Here is a 22,772-nt window from a genome sequence, read left to right as displayed (position 1 = left end):
CAAAGTGTTTTTGGAAATGGCTGTAGCCTTTTACATTTTTCTCTGCAGTACATGAAGTTTCTGTTTCTCTGCATCCTCAACAATTGTCCTTGTCTACTTTTTTGTTATCATCATCTTTGTGGATGTGAGATAGAACCTCATTGTGGCTTAAATTTGGATTTCCCTAATGAATAAGATATTGAGCATTTTTTCATGTGTTTACTGATCATTCGTATATCTTCTTTGGTGAAAAGTTTCCATAGAGTTACTTTCTTTTTAATATAAAATAGTCTTAATGCTTATTTCAAACTGATTTCACTTATATGTGTGATGACAATGTAAAATGTGCAAAGACCAACCATTCTAAAAATAGAAAAGGGCTGAAAAGGCTGGGTGCTGTAGCTCGTGCCTGTAATCCCAGCATTTTGGGAGGCTGAGGGGGGTGGATCACCTGAGGTCAGGAGTTCGAGACTACCCTGGCCTACATGGTGAAACCTCATCTCTACTGAAGGTACGAAAAACTAGCTGGGCGTGGTGACTCAATTCTGTAATCCCAGCTACTCAGGAGGCTGAGGCAAGAGAACCCAGGAGGCGGAGTTTGCAGTGAGCTGAGATTGTGCCATTACACTGCAGCCTAGGTGACAAGAGCAAAACTCTGTCTCAAAAAAAAAAAAACAAAAAGGCTGAATCATATTAATAGTATATATAACAATACATTTTAGGAAATGCATGCTTCATGTCATAGAATGCAATAAAAATGTTTTATTAACCCAAAAGTTTTCCATTAATTAACTTGAATTTTAATTGATACAGTTTAGTTGTGTTTCTTTGTCTTTTCCTTGCCACCTGCCACACCTACCCTCTATATACCTAAACGCCATGGTAAGCTATTATAGCAATGGGAACAGATGGTGAAGGTTTCCATAAAACAGAAAGGGAAACAGACCTATCTGAAGTGAGGTAAGTAAACACAGAGCACATGAATGGTGAGAACTAAAATAGAGTGTTAAGTAAAAATTAAAAATAGAAAGCATGACTACTCAACTTGCTTTGGGAAAAAAAATCTTTTTAGAAAATGGCTAATAGAAAATGTGCATAAATCAAAATATTTTTAAAAATCTTTGGAACTTGGCCATACAACGTTATTGGGGACAATAAGTAAAACATTCAGCACAGTAAAACAGAGTAGAAGAAATTATCTAGATAATTTAGTTACAATTCAAACTTTTAGAAGGGAATGCTTTTTGCCTTATTTTGTCTTTATGAAACTAAAACAAACTGTTGATATAAATCATATGAGAGGATAATTATTCTCTTTTCCAGTTCTATTTTATGTATAGTCAAAAATATGAAAAGGAAGCCAGATTTTCTTCTTCTTTTTCTTCTCTTAATAAAAAGAAAAAAATATGGAGTAATCACTATCGTTATCTGCAATACAGGTTATTGCCTTGGACAGAGCCAAAAGACTCTTAGTGTGCTTGCTGCTGTTGTTATTGTTGTGGCTTTTGTTCTTTTTTTTCTCATTTGTTGTTCTGGTTCAATATCCATATTTTGGAAAAAATGCATAAGACAATTTAATTTCAATCTCCTCCTCACAGAATAGAATAGAAAGTGTAAAGCCTTCTCTTTGTGATGGAAGAATTCTTTTTAATCTCTGGATTTGTGTGTTGTTTTTGAGAAGAACTTCTGTTACTCTTCTAATCACCAATTTAGATAATCACAGGCTTTGTGGAGTGACTGTATATGCATGCCATGTGTGAACAGCATTAAATGATGGTTATTATTAATAATACCTTACCTTTGTGGACTTTCCAATGTATAACGCTTTCATATACATTGCCTCACATAATAATATGTACCTCACAGTATAATTATGGGAGTTATTATACCCACTTTGAGATTTAAAAATTGAGACTCAAAGAACTTAACTAGCTAAAGAAATACAACCAGTAAGTGAGGAAGCCAAGGCTTGAACTCTGCTTTATCTGAATCCAAATGCTACACATTTTTGGGATATAACTTTCAGTTCATGGCTAGAAGAGTTCTTCAGAAGAGTCATTAGAATGATAAATCAATATTAATTAGTCATTTTAATAGTTTACATTTGCATAAATTAATTACATTTCTAAGAAGTACAAATAGAGAAATATTTCTTACAGCTATTTCTTTTCATTAAAATCTCAGTGGTGGACAGAATATTTTGAAACAAAAAACCTAGAGATAGAATAAGACTTAATATTTGTATCTCCCAAGAACCAACCTGCCTTACTCCAATTCTTTTTTATATTAGCATCTTATTTCTCTCTGGGAACATGCAAATGAAAAGTGACCACAAGCATACAGGAATTAGGGATGAGTAACTTAACTGTGAAACCCAGACATGGTATATAGGCCTTGAAATATCACTTATTTAGTTTTGTCTTATTGGAGGCAGAGTTCCCAATTCTATTCTTGGCCATACCACTTTCACCTATGAGTGAGACCCACATGAACAGAGAGACCCAAAACAAGGTAAATTTCTTGGGCAGAAGTCACCTTCACCATACCCTAGCAGGACCAGTTCTCGCTAATTACTTTAGAATTCTTCCGCCTGGCAGCAGACAAGGGAAGTGAGTAAGGACTGGCTACAACTGGAAAATAGTCTGGCTGGCTTTAGAATATGAGTCCAAAGTCAATCTTTCATACCCTTTGGGGTGAAGTCCACCCACTCAATTTTCAGGCAAGATGATGAAGGATCCACTTCATCCCTTGAGCCCTGGAGATCGTGGCAGTGTGGCAGAGCAGGAGGAGCTCAAACAGCCTTAATCTTATGAACTGCATGACTCCTTACTTAACCTCAACCTTGCCTGAGAAGGTAGTTGTAATGATCAAATGGGAATATTCTTTGTGCAGGGACTGGCACACTCTCATTAAATATGAGGTCTCTTTCTTTTCTATGTAAAAACTCAGTGTAGTGTAAAACCTCAATTATGATACATTTGAAAAAGGACAAGAAAGGAGGGAAAGAAAGGAGATAGAAGAGGCAGTTACATTGATATGAAAGTTGGTGTTTCACCAAAAGCAATGGCAACAAATGCCAAAATAGACAAATGGGATCTAATTAAACTAAAGAGCTTCTGCACAGCAAAAGAAACTATCATCAGAGTGAATAGGCAACCTACAGAATGGGAGAAAATTTTTGCAATCTATCCATCTGACAAAGTGCTAATATCCAGAATCTACAAAAAACTTAAACAAATTTACAGGAAAAAAAAAACCAACAATCCCATCAAAAAGTGGGTGAAGAATATGAACAGACACTTCTCAAAAGAAGACATTTATGAAGCCAACAAAAATATGAAAAAAATCTCATCATCACTGGTCATTAGAAAAAAGCAAATGAAAACCACAGTGAGATACCATCTCATGCCAGTTAGAATGGTGATCATTAAAAAGTCAGAAAAGAACAGATGCTGGAGAGGATGTTGAGAAACAGGAATGCTTTTACACTGTTGGTGGGAGTGTAAATTAGTTCAACCACTGTGGAAGAGAGTGTGACGATTCCTCAGGGATCTAGAACTAGAAATACCATTTGGCCCAGCAATCACATTGCTTGGTATACACCCAAAGGATTATAAATCATTCTACTATAAAAACATATGCACATGCATGTTTATTACAGCACTGTTTACAATAGCAAAGACTTGGAACTAACCCAAATGCCCATCAATGATAGACTGGATAAAGAAAATGTGGTATATATATATACCATAGAATACTATGCATCCATAAAAGGGGATGGGTTCATGTTCTTTACAGTGACATGGATGAAGCTGGAAACCAGCATTCTCATCAAACTAACACAAGAACAGAAAACCAAACACCACATGTTCTCACTCATAAGTGGGAGGTGACCAATGAGAACACATGGACATAGGTAGGAGAACATCACACACTGGGGCCTGTTAGAGGGTGGGGAGCTAGGGGAGGGATATAATTAGGAGAAATACCTAATGTAGACAACGAGTTGATGGGTGCAGCAAACCACCATGGCACATGTATACCTATGTAACAAACCTGCACATTCTGCACATGTACCCCAGGACTTAAAGTATAATACAAAAAAAGAAAGTTGATGTTTCAGAGACCTCATTTATAAATATGTGTGTATATATATGTATACACACACACACACACACACACACACATTTGGCATAAAATTCAGAGATAATATCAAGGCAATATAGTTCCTGCTATGTTCTTACTTCATCTTCTAACACTCACCCTCCTTATCCAAACACCTTGCCTTTTCTTGGAAGAGGATGTTGCTTAGGATAGCAAGTTAAATGGTTTTTCTGTCCAGAAAACTCTGCTGTAGCCTATCCACATGATTTTACTCTCACTAAATCTGCATCTCATCTTGTGTCATGTAGCATCTCCTCAGAACAACTTCTTTGACCACCTATTTAAAATAGAAATTCCTGATTTCACTGGCAGTGTCTTATTCTTCTCCTTGTTTCCTGCTTTTCAGTGCACTTACAATGACCTGATAAAATATATTTACATTATAACATTATTTATACATGTGTGTCCATTTGTTTATTCTGTCTCCATTCCCATATTCTCCATGTTACCCTAATATTCCATGCTGGAAAAGAACATTGCCTTGTTTATTTCTGTATCTATAGACCCTAGAATAATGCCTTGCACATAGTAGACACTCAATAAATATTTGTCAAGTGAATGAACAAATATTTACTTCTTTATTTCAGACTAAAAACTGGGAAAAGTATGCATTTCAACAAGCCTAAACCATACAATGTAATGAAATATAAGTGAATTCCATATATGCAATGCATCTTGCAAGCCTTACTTAAAAGCAATTTCACGAAGTTATGTAAATATGTACAAGGGAGTGCAATGTCTTATCATTGGCCATGAAATCCTGGCAGAAAACTAACATTGTGTTTCCATGTTGAAGGCCTTCCTGTGTGGTCACCAGCTTCTATGTTATCAGTTCATAGGAGTCTACACCTTTTTCCTTTGAGTCACTTCCTATGAGCTGCACATTTGATTACGGTAATTAAAGAAAACGTCTTCCTATGTGAAATAAGGTGTGAGAAAACAATCAAAAAAGTAAAATGGTGAGAACATTTCTCTGAGCAAAAGCAATTTCCCCTTTGAAAGTGTTCTCTATTATGGCCTCTGTGGAGGCATCTATTTTCAGTTTATTACTTCTCAATGATGAAAAACAAACTCATCTCAGGCAACTAAAATACCAAGTTAAGTCACAAAGGTCACAAACTTTAGTCCTTGTCAATCAAAATTAATAAGATATAATTTCATTAAAATAAACTCACAACAGGAATTTCCAGAGAGCTAGTAAGTTTCTTTGGGAAGAAGGCTGCTCCTTCTGTATCATATTATATTAACAGCATAACATATAAAAAAGACATCTTCCAGAATAACATAAAAAAGACATCTTCCAAGATTCCTAATGTATTTCTTTGCAGAATTTAGTTTACAAGGTCCTGAGGACTCTACATCCAGTATCTCCAGAAACTTACGTAATTTCCAAATGGTTATTTTTACTCAGAATTATGTTCTATCATTTAACACACATTTTGAACCTTTGTTATGTACGTTACACTGTGCACTGTTAAATTTTAATTATAGTGTTAAAAGTCAAGAAACTTTGCATACAAATTGCTGTGTCAGGTACAACTAAAAAAGCAATGATGACCAAGGTATGGTTTCCTACTTCAAAGGGTATCCAACGTAAGTGGTGTAAACCATGAGAATATGTATTGTCTAGATAGGAAGAAAGCATGATAATAAATACTACCAGCAAGTGAGTGATAAAAGAAAATGAATGCCCCAGATAGAATTGGCTAGAAAAACAAGGGGAAAAGAAGAAGTTGTCACTTTCAGGCTATGGCAGGTAAGTGGCTTATCTTGGTCACCATTCCAATTGTGGGTGGAGGGAAATAATTTCTTTTACCCTTTGATCCCACTTGGCTCACATTAACAAAACTATAAACTACTCTAGTTACTATCTTTAGAAAGCTTTCTCATCTGAGCACATATTGCTTTGGGCATACAAATGATACTATTTAGCAGTAGATGCACATGTGGTAAATTACTTTTATAAGCTTTTGTATGAGAGAACTCAGTTGTTCTCTACCTTTTTCACCCCTCAATAAGGAAAGTGCCTATAAATGGGATGCATTACCAGATTCTGAAAGATGCTAATCTTTGTGCTTGGTTAGTGTTGACTCTTTGCTTGTTCAAAGGGATTAAACTTGAGAGTACCACAAGAAGTAATGATATGCAAAAGTATGTTTCCATCCCCATTTTGGGGGCAGAAAAATGGTTGAAGAGCATCAGTCACACTTTGTGTCTTTGTGAGCGACAAAGGTATAAAATCTGATTTCCTGGCATCTAAACATCCTTTGAATATGAGGAGAAATCCTATGATAAGTAGAACAAACATATAATGTATCATCTAAACCTGAATATATTTTGGAAAAAAGGGAGCACTATTAATTATTACTCCTGAAGAACAGGTAAAATCATGGCTATTGCAGCAAATCAGTGCTCATGGTTACTCAAAGAATAGGTAGAGGTTGATATGGTTTGGCTCTGTGTACCTACCCAAATTTCACCTTGATTTGTAATAATTCCCACATGGCAAGAGCAGGATCATGTGGAGATAACTGAATCATGGGGATGGTTTCTCCCTTGAGGTTCTCAGGATAGTGAGTTCTCACAAGATCTGATGGTTTTATAAAGGGCTTTTCCCTCTTTGCTTGGCACTTCTTTCTCCTGCCACCGTATGAAGAAGGGCATGTTTGCTTCCCCTTTCATCATGATTGCAAGTTTCCTAAGGCCTCCCCAGCCACATTGAACTGTGAATCAATTAAACCTCTTTTCTTTATAAATTGCCTAGTCTTGGGTATGTCCTTATAATAGTGTGGGAATAGACTAATACAGAGGTGGAATTATACTTTCTACTATAAAACAAAAGGAGCGTCAAGTATATCTTTCCTTTTCCTCCAGTGATATGGTTTGGCTGTGTCCCCACCCAAATCTCATTTTGAATTGTAGCTCCCATAATTCCCCTGTGTTGTTGAAGGGAGCTGGTAGGAGATAATTGAATCATGGAGGCAGTTTCCCCTATAATATTCTGCTGGTAGTGAGTAAATCTCATGAGATCTGATGGTTTTATAAGGGAAGGCCCTTTTGCTTGGCTCTGATTTCTCTCTTGTCCGCTGCCATATAAGATGTATCTTTTGCCTTCCATCATGATTGTGAGACTCCCCAGTCATGTGGAACTGTGAGTCCATTAAAATTCTTTGCCTTTATAAATTACCCAGTCTCAGGTATGTCTGTATCAGCAGCATGAAAATGGCTTAATACATCTGGGAACCTAGACCTTGGACATACTAACAGCTCAACTAATCAGAAGCTGTGGCCTACATTTGACACTGAGGGAAAAAGGAAGAGAAGTGCAAGTGTAGAGCCAGAATTTTTTCACTGTAATCTGGAGATTCCAGTGGCATAACAACAAATATTTAGAGACAGTGGATACTGGCAGAGCAGCAGCCAGTGTCTAGGGCTGAAGGCACCAGAGACAACAATAACAAAGGTTTGTTGGTGAACAGTGATACCATGAAATCCATTGGGGACCCCCTGGCTGCACCTTTACTTCCTTGATTTCTCCTTGAGTCTGATTTTCCAACTTGAATTTAAGAGCATAGATCTGATGAGCTATCCCTTTTCTGCTTAAGTTAACCAGACTGGGTTTGTTGGTTTCTGTTCCAAACAAGAATTCTGACCAGAATTAGTATGTTAGATTCCTTAGATGATGATGAAGATGATGATTTTCTCTTGACCATTTTAAATTGAGTGTCTCACTTATTAACTGGGGATTTCACTGACAATATAGTAGCATTTCTCTGATAATGTCTTTTGATTTTTAAATACTTTACTAAAAATAAGTAAGAATTTTGTAACCCAAATCCCTTCCCTTTCTAGTTTTCTAAAAAAATAAATCAATAGGGATATTCATATAAGTTCTATGAAAGAAAGAGCCTGAGATATTTTAAGAAGTCACATACTGCTCAGCTGAAATAAAATATTCAAGGCTTTTGAGGCCATTGTCAAATTACTTACCTTCATTTTTAGATGTAGCAGCTGAAGTATTGAAATAAAAAAATATTCATTTGGAAGATTACAGATGGTGAATATTAGCTGCTGTGTATATCAACGTTTAATGGAACTTTATAATTATAATTAATGGATTTCAAAATTGCTAGGGGCTAGGGAAGGGGAGAAATGTAAAGAATGCTAGAAAGCCAAGGAAGATAAATATTTGTTGGTTAGAGATATACAACAAACTCATTGAAGTCTTCTAATTTAGGAGAATATGAAAAAAGAGTATGTGGTCCTTGTCTATGAATTGCAGGTCCCATAATAATAATGCAAAAGCCACAACTTTCTACTGGAAGACAATTACCAGAAGACCTCAGCTAGACTAGTAAGAATCAGAACTTCAATTAATTTGGTTTATGAGTCAAGTCAGTGAATTACTGGGAACTACCTGATACTGCTGCAAAATGCATGAGGTGAGCAGGAGCAGAATGCATGGCCTAAAAAAAAAAAAAAGAATGGAAAAGGAATAGCCCTGGAGCACTGTAATTAGATTTGCTCTGCCTTTGGACATATTCTGCTTATTGGGATGACAGCTTGGGACCCTATTCAACTTCTTGTGAATGGCTATTAAAGATGGGAGACCTAGCAGCTGCCAAGCCATGATCCAAGGTTAATTACCAAGCATTCTTTCCATCACATATCATGTCCAGCACAAGGGGAAAATCCTAAACTATAAGACAATATTGCTTTGAGACCCAGGGTGGAAAATTAGGATATAATGAGCATTTGGTACCACTTGTTCCTTCCCAATCCATTGAAGCTACATAAGTAAAACTTTTTTTTTTTCTCTAAGAGACTATTAAGAGTGTGGAATTGGATTGGCTAACGAAATGGGGTAAAAAGAAGTGGAAAAAATTATTTCCTTACTCATGTATTCCTTTAGTTAACTTAAACTTTATTTGAAACAATACATTACCTTACCACATACATTTTTTTACCTAATTCATAGTCACACAATTCAAACAGAGAACTTGAAACATCTTCCTGGGTTTGTATTGGAGGTGACTAGCTGTACAGAGCAAAAGGCAAAGAATAAAGATGGCTGACTAGACACAGCTGGGAAGAGCTTCTCCCATCTAGAGACATCAGACTACCAAGCAGACCAGCATACTCCAAATAGAAATTCTTCTGGGAAAATGTGCTAAGAGTGGATGAAGAGATAATGCAGACACAGGAGCTGAAGAAGGAGGAAGCTGGGAACCCTGTGTGCAACTGCCAAGCACCAGAACTCATTCCTGACCCTGAACCACTCGTAAAGATAGTGGTGAGTAAAATAACTGCAGTGCAGCCTACTCTTGCCACAGACCTCTCACGTCCTAGATGCAGATCTTATGACTCCTGTGGACACATAAGTTGTCAGGGAGATCTGCCTGGAAAGCCAGCAGAGGCAGAGCCTGAGTCTACGCCAAGCCCAGGGAGTTTGATGTGGGGATAGTTACAAAGGAAATCAGTGACAGGTGCCTATCCCCCAAGGACTTTTGCTAACAGTCCGGCCTGCAGACAGCAGGGTTGAGGAACCAGAGTGAGCCTGATCTGCCCCCTTGCCTGCCTGCCCCTCCCAGAATCCCTACCTGGATGTTCCTTTGGGAGTGGACACCCAGCGCAGCTTCCACTGCTCTGCTGGAGCTCTTTTGCCAGTGACTACTGATGTAGTGCTTTTACCAGTAGCCCCTTGCCACCTTGCTGGAGTGCTTTATCCAGCTAGCCTCTGCTACCACACTGGAGCATTTTCACTGGCAGTCACCAAGGAAGTGCTTTTGTCAGAAGCCTTGGAGCACCTTGCGCCCCCCAGCACAGCTACTGCTTACCTTGAGGGGCCAGAGGACAAAGCCAACAGCCCAGTCCCAGCCTCCTAGATTTAGAGAATGCAACTCAGGAATGCTTGCATTCTAGGTGCCTTCAGAGTGCCAACCAAGCCTTGGCCCTCTGAAGGCATTTAGAAATGAAGCCAATCTACCATACTTCAAGGGAAATCAAGAACATAGAAACAAAAAACCCTATCCAATGGATAGCAACTTAAAAAGATAAAGTTATATTAGTCCTCATAGATAAGAAAGAACCAGCACAAGAACTCAGGCAACTAAAAAAGCCAGGGTGTCTTCTTATCTCCAAACAACTACACTAGCTCCCCAGCAATGGTCTTTAAACAAATTGAAATGGCTGAAATGACAGATATAGAATGCATTATCCAGACCGAAAGAAACTCAGTAAGATATAGAAGAAGGTTGAAACCCCATCCAAGGGCAACGGTAAAGCAAGCCAAGAGATGAAAGATAAAATAGCCATCTTAAGAAAGAACAAAACAATGTCTGGACTTGAAAAATTTGCTATAGGAATTTCAGAATTCAATTGGAAGCATTAACAACAGAATAGGCCAAACTAAGAGAAAAATCTCACAGCATGAAGACCATTTCTTTGAATCAGCACAGGCAGACAAGAATAAAGAAAAAAGAATCAGAAAAAAAAATAAAACAAAACAAACAAACAAAAAAACACTGATTTGAGATATATGAGAGACTGTGTAAAGAGAGCAAACATGACTTATTTGGCATTCATGAAAGAGAATGAGACAGAGTAAGTAACTTGGAAAATGCATTTGAGTATATGGTACATGAAAAATGTTCTTAATATCACTAGAGAGGTCAACATGCAAATACAAAAAATTCAGAAAGCTTCTGTGAGATACTACATAAGACAACCATCCCCAAGGCACACATTCATCAGATTGATTAAGGTCAGTACAAAAGAAAAAATCTTAAAGTCAGCTAGAAAGAAGGGATATACCATTTACAAAGAGAACCCAGTCAGGCTAAAAGTGGATCTTATAAGCCAGAAGAGTTTGGGGGCTTATTTTCAGCATCTACAGGGGAAATAAATTTAAACCAAGAATTTCATATTCTGCCAATCTAAGCTTCATAGGTGAAGAAGGAATAAAATCCTTTCAGACAAGCAAATGTTAAAGAAATTTGTTACCACTAGAATTGCCTTAAAAGAGATCTTTAAAGGACTGCTAAACAATGAAAAAAAATGAAATGAAATGAAATGAAATGAAATGAAATAAAGGTAACTGCCACCACAAAAACACTTAAGTACACAGCTCATTGACACTATAAAGCAGTTACACAAACAAGTCTACTTAACAACCAGGGAACAATACAATGACAGAATCAACTTCTCACTTATCAGTATTAACTTTGAAAGTAAATGGGACAATGCCCCATTTTAAGTGCGACATGCCCACTTAAAAAGCATAGAGTGGCAAGTTGAGGAAAGAATGAAAATCTTTCTGTCTGCTGTCTTCAAGAGACTCATCTCAGATGTAATGACACTGATGAGCTCAAAGTAAAAGATTTCAAGAATATGTAGCATGCAAACTAAAAACAAAAAAATAGCAAGAATTACTATTTTTATATCAGATATAACAGATTTTAAACCAACAATGATAAAAAAAAAAAGACAAAAAAAGGGCATTACATAATGATAAAAGATTCAATTCAGCAACTTAACTACCCTAAATATATAATGCACTCAACCCTGGAACACCCAGATTTATAAAGCAATTTCCCAGAGACTTATGGAGAGACTTAGATAACCACACAATAATAATGGGAGACTTTGACACCTCACTGACTGGACTGAACAAATTATTGAGGCAGAAAATTAATAAAGCTATTCCGGACTTAAACTCAACATTTCAACAGTTGGACCTAATAGACACATACAGAACACTACCAAACCACAAGAGAATATACATTCTTCTTATCTACACATGACAGATACTCTAAGATTGACCTCATTCTTGGCTGTAAAGCAAGTCTCAATGATTCAAAAAATACCAAATATACTCTTGGACCATAGTGCAATAAAACAGAAATCAATAACAAGAAGTTATCTCAAAACCATACAATTACATGGAAATTAAACAAGTTGCTCCTGAATGACTTTGGGTAAAGAATAAAACTAAGGCAGAAATCAAAAAGTTCTTTTAAAGTAATGAAAACAGAGACATAACACACCACAATCCTTGGTAGACAGCTAAAGTAGTATTAAGAGGAAAGCTTATAGTGCTCAATGCTTACATCAAGAAGTTAGAAGGATCTCAAATTAACTAACCTAACATTGCACCTGGAAGAACTATAAAATCTACAGGAAAGTAACTCCAAAGCTAGCAGAAGGAAAGAAATAACCAGAATCAGAACAGAACTGAACAAAATTGAGATGAAAAAGTTATACAAAAAAATCAACAAAACCAAAAGTCTGTTTTTGAAAGGATAAAGAAGATTAATAGACCACTAGCTAGATTAACACAGAAGAGAGTTTCAAATAAGCACAATCAGAAATGACAAAGTGATATTACCACTTCTCCACAGAAATGCCCGAAATCAACAGAGACTATCATGAACTGGTCTATGTAGACAAACTAGAAAGCCTAGAAGAAATGAATAAATTCCTGGAAACACACAACCTCCCAAGATTTAACCAGGAAAAAATTAAATCCCTGAACAGACCAATAACAAGTTCCAAAATTGAATCAGTAATAAAAACCTATCAAACAAAAAAAAATCCTTGGACTAGATGGATTCACAGCTGAATTCTACCAGGCATATAAATAAGAACTGGTATCAATTCTACTGAAACTATTGAAAAGAATAATAGTAATGAGAAGAAATACCCCCCACTCATTCTATAAAGCCAGAATCATTCTGACATCAAAACCTAGCATAGACACAACAAAAATAAAAACTTCAGGCCAATGTCTCGATAAACAAAGTTGTAAAAATCCTCAGCAACATACTAGCACACCAAATCCAGCAATACCTCAAAAAATTAATTCATCATGATCAATCAAGCTTTATTCCTGTAATGCAGGACTGATTCAAGATATGCAAACCTTTATAGATACTGGATATTTGACCTTTGTCAGATGTATAGTTTGGAAAACCTTTTTCTCATTCTGTGGCTTGTCTGTTCACTCTGGTGATAGTTTCCTTTACTGTCCAGAAGCTCTTTTGCTTTAATTAGATCCTATTTGCCCATTCTTGCTTGTGTTGCAATGGCTTTTGGTGTCTATCATAAATCCTTGCCATTCCTATGTCTAGAGTGGCATTGCCTAGGTTGTCTCCCAGGGTTTTTAAAGTTTTGAATTTTACATTTAAGTCTTTAATCTATCTTGAGTTAATTTTTGTATATGGTTTGGGGAAGGGGTCCACTTTCAACCTTCTACATATGGCTAACCAGTCATCCCAGCACCATTTATTAAATAGGGATTCATTCCTCCATTGCTTGTTTTTGTCAGATTTTTTGAAGATTAGATAGCTGTAGATGTGTGGCTTTATTTCTTTGTTCTCTGTTCTGTTCCATTGGTCTTTGTGTCTGTTTTTATACCAGTACTATGCTCTTTTGGTTACTGTAGCCCTGAAGTCTAATATCCAGCATCTGTAAGGAACTTAAACATATTCACATGAAAAACAAACAAGCAAACAACCCCATTAGAGAATGGGCAAAGGACAAAGTGAATGAACACTTTTCAAAACAAGACACACATGTGGCCAACAAACATATGAAAAAAAAGTTCAACATCACTGGTCATTAGAGAAATGCGCATCAAAACCGCAATATGATGCTATCTCACACCAGTCAGAATGGCTATTATAAATAACAGTTGCTGATGAGGTTGTGAAGAAAAGAGAATGCTTATATACTATTGGTGGGAGTGTAAATTAGTTCAGCCATGATAGAAAGCAATTTGGTGATTCCTGGAAGTGCTAAAAACAGAACTACCATTTGATCCAACAGTCCTATTACTAGGTCTATATCCAGAAGAATATAAATTATTCTACCATAAAGACATATACACATATATGTTCATTGCAGCACTGTTTGCAATAGCAAAGATGAGGAATCAACCTCAATGTCCATCAATGGTAGGCTAAACAAAGAAAACATGGTACGTATACACCATGGAATACTATGCAGCCACAAAAAAGAATGAGATCATGTATTTTGCAGAAACGTGGATGCAGCTGGAGGCCATTATCCTTAGCAAACCAATGCAGGAATAGAAAACAAAATACCGTGCCTGTTCTCACTTATAAGTGGGAGCTAAATGATGAGAACATGTAGGCACATAGCAGAGAACAACACACTTTAGGATCTATCAGAAGGTGAAGAGTGGGAGGAGGGAGAGGCTCAGGAGAAATAACTAATGGGTACTAGGTTGATACCTGGATGATAAAATAATCTGTCTAACAAACCCTCATGGCATAAGTTTACCTGTACAACAAACCAGCACATGTACTTCTACACTTAAAATAAAAATAAATGTTAAATATAAAATTATATATAAATCGATAAATGTTATTACGTATACAGAATTAAAAACACAAAAACCATATAATTGTCTTAATAGATGTGTAAAAGGCTTTTCATAAAATTCAACATCCCTTCATGTTAAAAACCCTCAATAATTTAGGTATCAAAGGAACATAACTCAAAATAATAAGAGCCATCTATGGCAAAACCACAGCCAATATCATACTGAACAGCCAAAAGCTTGAAATAGTCTCTCTGAGAACTACAACAAGATGAGGATGCCCACTCTCACCCTCCTATTCAACATAGTACTGGAATTCCTAGCCAGAGCAATCAGGCAAGAGAAAGAAATAAAAGACATCCCAACAGGAAGAAAGGAAGTAAAACTATCTCTCTTCACAGGTGATATGATTCTATGCCTAGAAATCTCTAAAGACTGCCAAGAAGCTCCTAAAACAAATGACTTCAGTAAAGTTTCTATGTACAATAATTGGTAGTGTTTCAATATACCAATTATGTTCAAGCTAAGAGCCAAGTCAAGGATGAAATCCCATTTACAGTAGCCACAAAAAGATTTAAAAAACTACATAACCAAGGAAGTGAAAAATCTCTGCAAGGAGAACTACAAAACACTACTGAAAGAAATCTGAGGTTAAAAAAACAAATGGAAAAATATTCCATGCTCATGTAGTGGAAGAATCAATATTATTAAAATGGCCATACTGCCCAAAGCAATTTACAGATTTAATGCTATTCCTATCAAACTATCAATATCATTTTTTACAGAATTAGAAAAAACTATTTAAAATTCATATGAAGCCCAAAACAGAAAAGAACCCAAATAGCCAAAGCAATCATAAGCAAAAAGAACAAAACCAGAAGCATCACCCTTCCTGACTTCAAACTATAATACAAGATTATGGTTACCAAAATAGCATGACACTGTTACAAAAACAGGCATATAGACCAATGGAACTGAATGCAGAGCCCAGGAATAAAGACACACCCACAAAAAAAATACTAAATTGCTCTCTTATGTTTCATCTTTCCATCTTATCTTTGACAAAGTCAACAATAACAAGCAATGGGGAAAGGGCTCCTGAGTCAATAAATTATTCTAGGATAACTGGCTACCCATATGTAGAAGACTGGAAATTAAATTAAGCCCTACTTTTCACTCAAGATGGATTAAAGAATTCAATGTAAGACCTCAAACTATAAAAATCCTAGAAGGGAGCCTAGGAAATAACATCCTGGACATTAGCATTGGCAAATAATTTATGATTACATCCTCAAAAGCAATCACAACAGAAACAAAAATTGACGAGTGGGCATAATTAAACTAAACAGCTTCTACACCACAAAATAAATTATCAACAAAGTAAACAGACAACATACATAGTAGGAGAAAATATTTATTAACTATGCATCTCACAAAGATCTGGTATGCAGGATCTACAAGAGCTTAAACAATTCAGCAAGCAGAAATCAACCCCATTAAAAATGGGCAAAGAACATGAGACACTTCTCAAAAGTGGACACACATGTGGCCAAGAAATATGAAAAATGCTCAACATCACTAATTGTTAGAGAAATTAAAATCAATTGTCAGAATGGCTATTACTAAAAAGTCAAAAAATAAGAGATGTTAGTGAGGTTATAGAGAAAAGGGAATGCTTATAAGCTATTTGTGGGAATGTAACTTAGTTCAGCTACTGTGGAAAACAGTTAGAGATTTCTCTAAGAATTTGAAACAAAACTGCAATTCAACCCATCAATCTGATTACCAGGTATACATCCAAAAGAAACTAAATTGTTCCACCAATAAGACATGCACTCATATGTTTATCACAGCACTCTTCACAATAGCAAAGATATGGAATCAACCAAGATGCCTATCAACAGTGGATTGGATAAAGAAAATGTGTTACATACACACCATGAAATACAACACAGACATAAAAAAGAATGAAATAATGTCCTTTGCATTGAAAGCAGTTGGAGGCCACCATTCTAAGTAAATTAACACAGGAACAGAAAAGCAAATCCCATATGTTCTCACTTATATGTGAGGCTAAACATTGAGTAAATATGAACGCAAAAGTGGGAATCATAGACAATGAGGACTACTATGGGGGGAGGTTGGGAGGGGAGCAAGAGTTTGAAAACTATTTGGTACTATGCCCACTCCCTGGGTGGTGCGATCATTTATATAACAAGCCCCAGTAACACACAATTTACCCATATCACAAACTTCAACATATACCCCAAGAACCTAAAATAAAAGTAAAAAGAAAGTTACATTTAATTTTATTCACCTATATTTTATCTTAGCCTATGTGATGTCAGGATTTTTCCCTGAGGAAATGATGGGAAAAATTGGAAGGAAATGATGGGGAAAATTGGAACTGCTGAGAGAAAGGTATCCACAAAAATATTTCTCCAGTGCTGACTCGAACACACCAAGAACCTACTGAAGAATCCTGGTTCTTTGTCTATGACAGTCAGACTTTACAAACTATGTAAAATATTGCTTCTCATTTCCTCAAGCAAATTCTCTTTTAGTACAACAAAAGTTACTTTGAAAGCCTATAAGTGAAGAAGCTAGAATTCAAATACAGATATAATCAAGATCATAGTCTTTTTACTAAAACAGTGTTTTTTTCTTTCTTGGAAGCTCTAAAATAGGGATGATTTTTGTCTTTCTGAGAGAGTCCAGGTGCATATTACCTTACTCAGAATTGGGGGTATGATGGATCAAATAAACCCTACCTATTCCCTTCCTACCATGATTTCATTACTCAATTGGATGGTCATCTGCTAATTAAGAAATGAAAAATTCCATAACTTTGAAACCGTCTGTAACCATGCATTGAATATTTGAAAGCAAATCATGCAATTTCACTTGTAATATTCAGGTTTTAGTAGTACTTCCAATTATTTTCCTATGGAAAACATGACACAATGAAGCTCAACTTGCTAAAGGGGAATCCCTTGAAAATAAAAACCATTTAAGATAATGTAATGTTAATAGAACTATAAAAAGACACATTGGTATAAAACTTTAAAGAATGATAGAGTATAAATGAGTCAAACTTTATTTTTATGTGAATGCCAATATGCAATGGGAGAACAATTCTTACTCTGCTTCCAATCATGTGTGTCTGCCTGTAAAGGAAGAGGATGTTGGTTTGGTTTGTTTAGTTTTGATTAGTAGAGTCTTTGTTTTGTTGTTTTGTTTTTTGACACAAGGAAATATACCTCCATTTCTTTTCTCAGTGTTATGGTTCTCATTCTCCCCAGCTCAGGTAGACAAAGTATGTATTGCAAAAGACAACTGGGAGCTAATGACATGCCCTAGATAAAAAATGATGATGTCACTCTTAGATTGAGACAACAAAGCAAGATTAAAGATTGGAATCAACTAACATATTGAACAACACCAAGCAGAAATTATTTCTCTTATTTCAAAATAAGCCCTAGTTGGAATTCATTTTTGCAGTAGATAGAAATAAAAAATTGCCACATTGAACCCATAGCTTCAAAACTCCAGCTGATTTATCCACTTAGTCAAGGAAATCATGAAAGACACTGCAGTGTGAGAAATCGGCATGACTATTCATTGGTGTTCAGCAGCTTGGGAAAGAATCAGATCCTTACCTGAGAAGATAAAGTTGTCTGGACTCTACTGAGACCTGCCAGACCGTTCCATTGCACATTAACACAAAGGGCATCAGAGGCTTGTGCTGCTGCATGGAACGGTAGTTGTTTAAATATTCAATATTTCCTCTGCAATCTTTCTGTAACATTTGTGCATTCTTCACCCCTTTCTCCAATGTCATCAAATTATATATATGGATAACTGTAAGCTGCATTATGATATCAGATGAGGTTATGCCCTCCAGACAGTACAAAATAATTCCTTTTACAGACAACACTGGAGAGTTTCTTTATAAATTTATAAGATGTACTGCATATGATATAAAATAATACAGATGAATTTTTCTCTCACATAAGAAAATCCTATTAAAACAAGAAAGTATATTTGTTGTTTTCTGTAACTGCAATTTTCTCTGCTTTCAGATAGGACATCTCACTAAAAGACACAACTCTAAGGAGCTCATTTTAAATACTACTCTCTGCTAAAAGCAATGAAATAGGCAGATCAAGCTGGAAACCCTTTAGTTCTTTTAAGTCTGTTTAATGTGGGGTCAAGTGGATGCTAAAGACCCTGATTTCGGAAAACTGGTTATTTCTGCCAATAGTTACATTTCTTGTCTGGCTCATAGCTCTCTTTTCTGGGGACAATTATGGCAAACTGATTATTTTCCGAGTGACTGAAATGTTTAGGCTTTTATTGTAGCATGTAGAATTCTATTACTATCATAGGTGATAAAACGATGATGAGGTTTCCATTGGATAAATTCACTACCCTGTGGCCATATATTTTATATAGTTTTACCATGAAAGGGCACAATAAAGTTATATCCTTCAAAATAAAAACTATTTTAAAAAGGAATTTTAAGTTGATCCTTAAAAATCTATTGTTTTAGGACATGAATCAGCTTAGGTAGTTATAGAATAGATTGATCTAGATTGCTCTGTGAAATCTTTAGTTTAGGCACCAACTTTTACACAGCCTCAGAAGTCAGCCAGCCCAACTTCTTTATTTTACATGTGAAAAAAAAAAAAAAACGTAACTGGAAGGTAAACCATCTTATTCAAAGCCAAAGAGTAAATCTAAACTGCATTTGCATTATCCTTTATCCACACGGTTGCTACCGAAATTCAAATGTGAGGTGAGAATAAGTGGTGAGAGGAAGTTCATGCATGTGTTGCATGGGCAGATTAGTCTTCTCACTTTGGCCATTCTGTAGGATTTCTCAACATAAAATTAGCTACTGTTAACTTCATTCTAATTCCTCAGTTTCCTAATTTAGGGAGAAGAAACTGAAAATACATGGTTTCTCAATTCAATTTTGGTAGTAGACGTATAATAAATAAAACCAAAATTTATAAAACATAATAAAGGTGACATCAAGCTCTCTGGCATGAATACATGCAGGTAGCTCTTTGCGTGCCATTTAAAGAATCCTAGAATGAGATCTGTGATTAGAAAAAAATGTTTTATGAGAAAACATTCATCAGGAAGGTATTATTAGGAAGGCAAGTTATCAGAATCTGAGCCCAAAAGAATCTGATTTAAGAAATGGATGTCTGAATATTTTTGCAGAAAAGGATTTTTGTTATCTACTGTAACTACAGGATTAGCACACAGTAATTTCAAATCAGCCTATGGCTATGATTTTTCTAGGTGAATCATAATTAAATTATAAAGCATTTAATATTGAAACTTGATGGACAGAACTGATGTGAGGAAATTAATCCAGAGCTTCATTAAAGTCAAGATAGATCACATATATCTTATGTCCTCTAGCACCCATTTCTGCCAGTCAGTCACAGATGATTCAAATCATTTAGCTACAGACAGTTGGAGCTGACAGAGACTGAGATTAGTCTGGATGGTTTGAACTTATTCAGTGCAAAGAGACAAGGAAAGTGGCGTATGTGTCAATGAAGCTGCCGTTGAACAGGGCTTGGGAATTACGGCACTGCTAGGGAACAAGGCAACTTTATAAAAGAGAATTATGCCATGATTCATAGTCACTGGCTGTACTATAAATACTTTTATGGAAGTGTTTTTCTTTTCCTTTTTCCTTCCCATTTTTTTTTTCCAGAAAGCCTGTGTAGATGAGCATTGCTTCCAGGATTCACATAATTACATCTAAAATTATAGAATGTTAGAGCTGGAAGAATCTTTAGGGTTTGCCCAAGGTCCTTCACCAGCATTTCACAGGTGAGGAAACTGGAGCCCAGAGAGATTAAGAAACTTTCTGGAGGTCACAGAGTTAGTTCCTGGCAGGCTGCAAGCTGAATCCCTAAATCCCGGAGCAGACCGCATTCCACTACACCTTGTCATTTTCCAGTGTGGGCAAGAGAAGCGCCCTGGACAGGGCACTGTTTCCTACAATTAGACCTCAGCCCCAGAGCTGTCTAACGCTGGAGAACCTGAAGAATTTCTCTTCGCAAAGTTCACTGGTATTTCTGATTATTACATTAATGAGAAGGTATTTTTAACTTTTCTCCTCCCATGAGCATTCTTCCAGCTTGCTTTCGGAGCTGCCAGCTTCAGGCTTACAGGCCAGAATAACGTTGATATTTTTCTTTTAATTTAAGCAAATCATTTCAGTAATTGTTTAGTGAAGGCCTTAAATGCATAAAGCTTTGTGGATGCAGATATGAATACAATGGAATCCCTCTTTCTAAGTAGCTTGCAGGCTATTGTAGAATGGAGAGTAGTGGATTTCATCAAGGAAGGTGGTAGCAGAGACACGTGAGAAGCTAGAATAAATAGGCACTACTGTCAGAGCTTATTAAGAATCAGAAGGATTTAACCTCAAGGTATTGCTTGCCCACATCCTAACTATGAGAGAATGAGCAACTGACTTAAATGTATTATGCCTCAATAGCGTCTTCGTTAAAGTAGGGGCCACTGGTAGCTACCCTCTAAGCTTATCATAGAGATTACATGAGGCGATGCATGACTTGCACAGAGCACACAGTAAAAATGCAATGTGTGGTTGTTTTTATTATTAATTGCACATGCCTAGAATGCAAAATTTACTGGGAAAAGCACTAGTTGAGACTGTGGAGCAGAGTCGATGAGGAAGTTACTGATGGTCAGGAAGGCACAAGACAGGAAGTGACCTTGAGAAGTGGTTAGGATGTCAGTAGGTAGAGATGTAGGGGAAACACATTCCAAACAACACGTAACTAGCACCGTGTCAGTATTACTATGGGCACCTTGATCTTAGGACATAGGAGTAACAGAAATAAATGAGGCTAAAAAGGGAGGCTAGGACCAAGATCCAAAGCCACAGAAAGTCTTTTTGTGTCTAGGAGCCTTTTGTATAGTTATGAAATTATATCCTTTATTGTTTCAACATTAGAGCTATCTAATCAAATTCCAATTATCTAGCATTCACCTTATGTACAGAGAGATAGCAAAGCTTCAGCCCTTGCTTCCTCATCCCTAATCATGACTCCTCCAACCTAAGGTTTACCTAATGCCTGTTGATTTAGGAGCCCAGGATTAAAAAGAATGCTACAAAATGTCACAGTCAAGGACTGTCCAAGGACACATGATGAATAAATGTAATGTGGTGTCCTGGATGAGATCCTTGGACAGAAAAAGGACATTAGGAGAAAATCCAAAGACATCTGAATAAAGCACAGACTTTAGTTAACATTAAACTATTAATATTAGTTCATTAATTGTGGCAAACTTATACTAATGTCAGCTATTAAAAATAGGGATAACTGAGTACATAGCTTATAGGAAGCCTTTGTGTGACTTTCACAATTTTTTTCTGTAAGTCAAAATTTATTCTAAATCTAAAATTTACTTTGACAAGGATGTAACATTTGAAAGCGGAAATATTGTCCCTGGGCAGACTTATACTATCTTCCTTAACTTGTTGATCTGGTGTGTGCTTACCAAAGAAAACCTTCTAAAATACTCTTTCAACGATTCCTTTTGAAAAGATGGATGTTTTAACATGGAGAAAAACACATAAAAAGTATTTTTAAACATAACTCATGGCAGCAAATTATTTGAGTACTGCCTTCATAGTTTTTTCTTTCAGAAGATTCTCTGATGTAACTGCTCTTAATTATATCCAGTTGCACTGGCCCCTAACAAGTTGCTTTAAACAGCCTTTCTAGTCAGCAGAGCTGCAGAGAAAATCTTTGGTGGGTACAGGTCACTAGGATGCAGGTGCAAGTCATAGATATGAGATACTTGTGCATGGGCCAGTAGAACAGCTTCGGGGATCCTAGGTTGTGGATTGGAGTGTAGAGAGAAAGGGGAGATGGGAGAAACATCTCAGTTTTTTATTAGGCAAGTGGTTCTGAACTAAGGACAATTGCCTGTCCCTTAGGAATATCTGGTAAGGTCTGGAGACATTGAGTGGGGAAGGAGGAGAAATTGCCACAGTAGATAGAGATAGTAGATAAAGGCCAGAGATATGGCCAAAGACTGCACAGTGCTCAAGCCAGCCCACTCCCCAAAGAATTCGTATCTAGCCCAATATGTAAATAGTGCCAAAGCTGAAAAACTTTACATTAAGCCCAATATGTAAACAGTGCCAAAGCTGAAAAGCTTTACATTAGATAGAAGAGGGGAAATCATGCATTTGCTTCCATTTTCTTTTTTTCTCTTTCTTTTT

The sequence above is a fragment of the Cebus imitator genome, unplaced genomic scaffold, assembly GCF_001604975.1.
Source record: "Cebus imitator isolate Cc_AM_T3 unplaced genomic scaffold, Cebus_imitator-1.0 Scaffold93, whole genome shotgun sequence".
NCBI lineage: Eukaryota > Metazoa > Chordata > Mammalia > Primates > Cebidae > Cebus > Cebus imitator.
Note: the sequence above shows the minus strand (reverse complement) of the source record.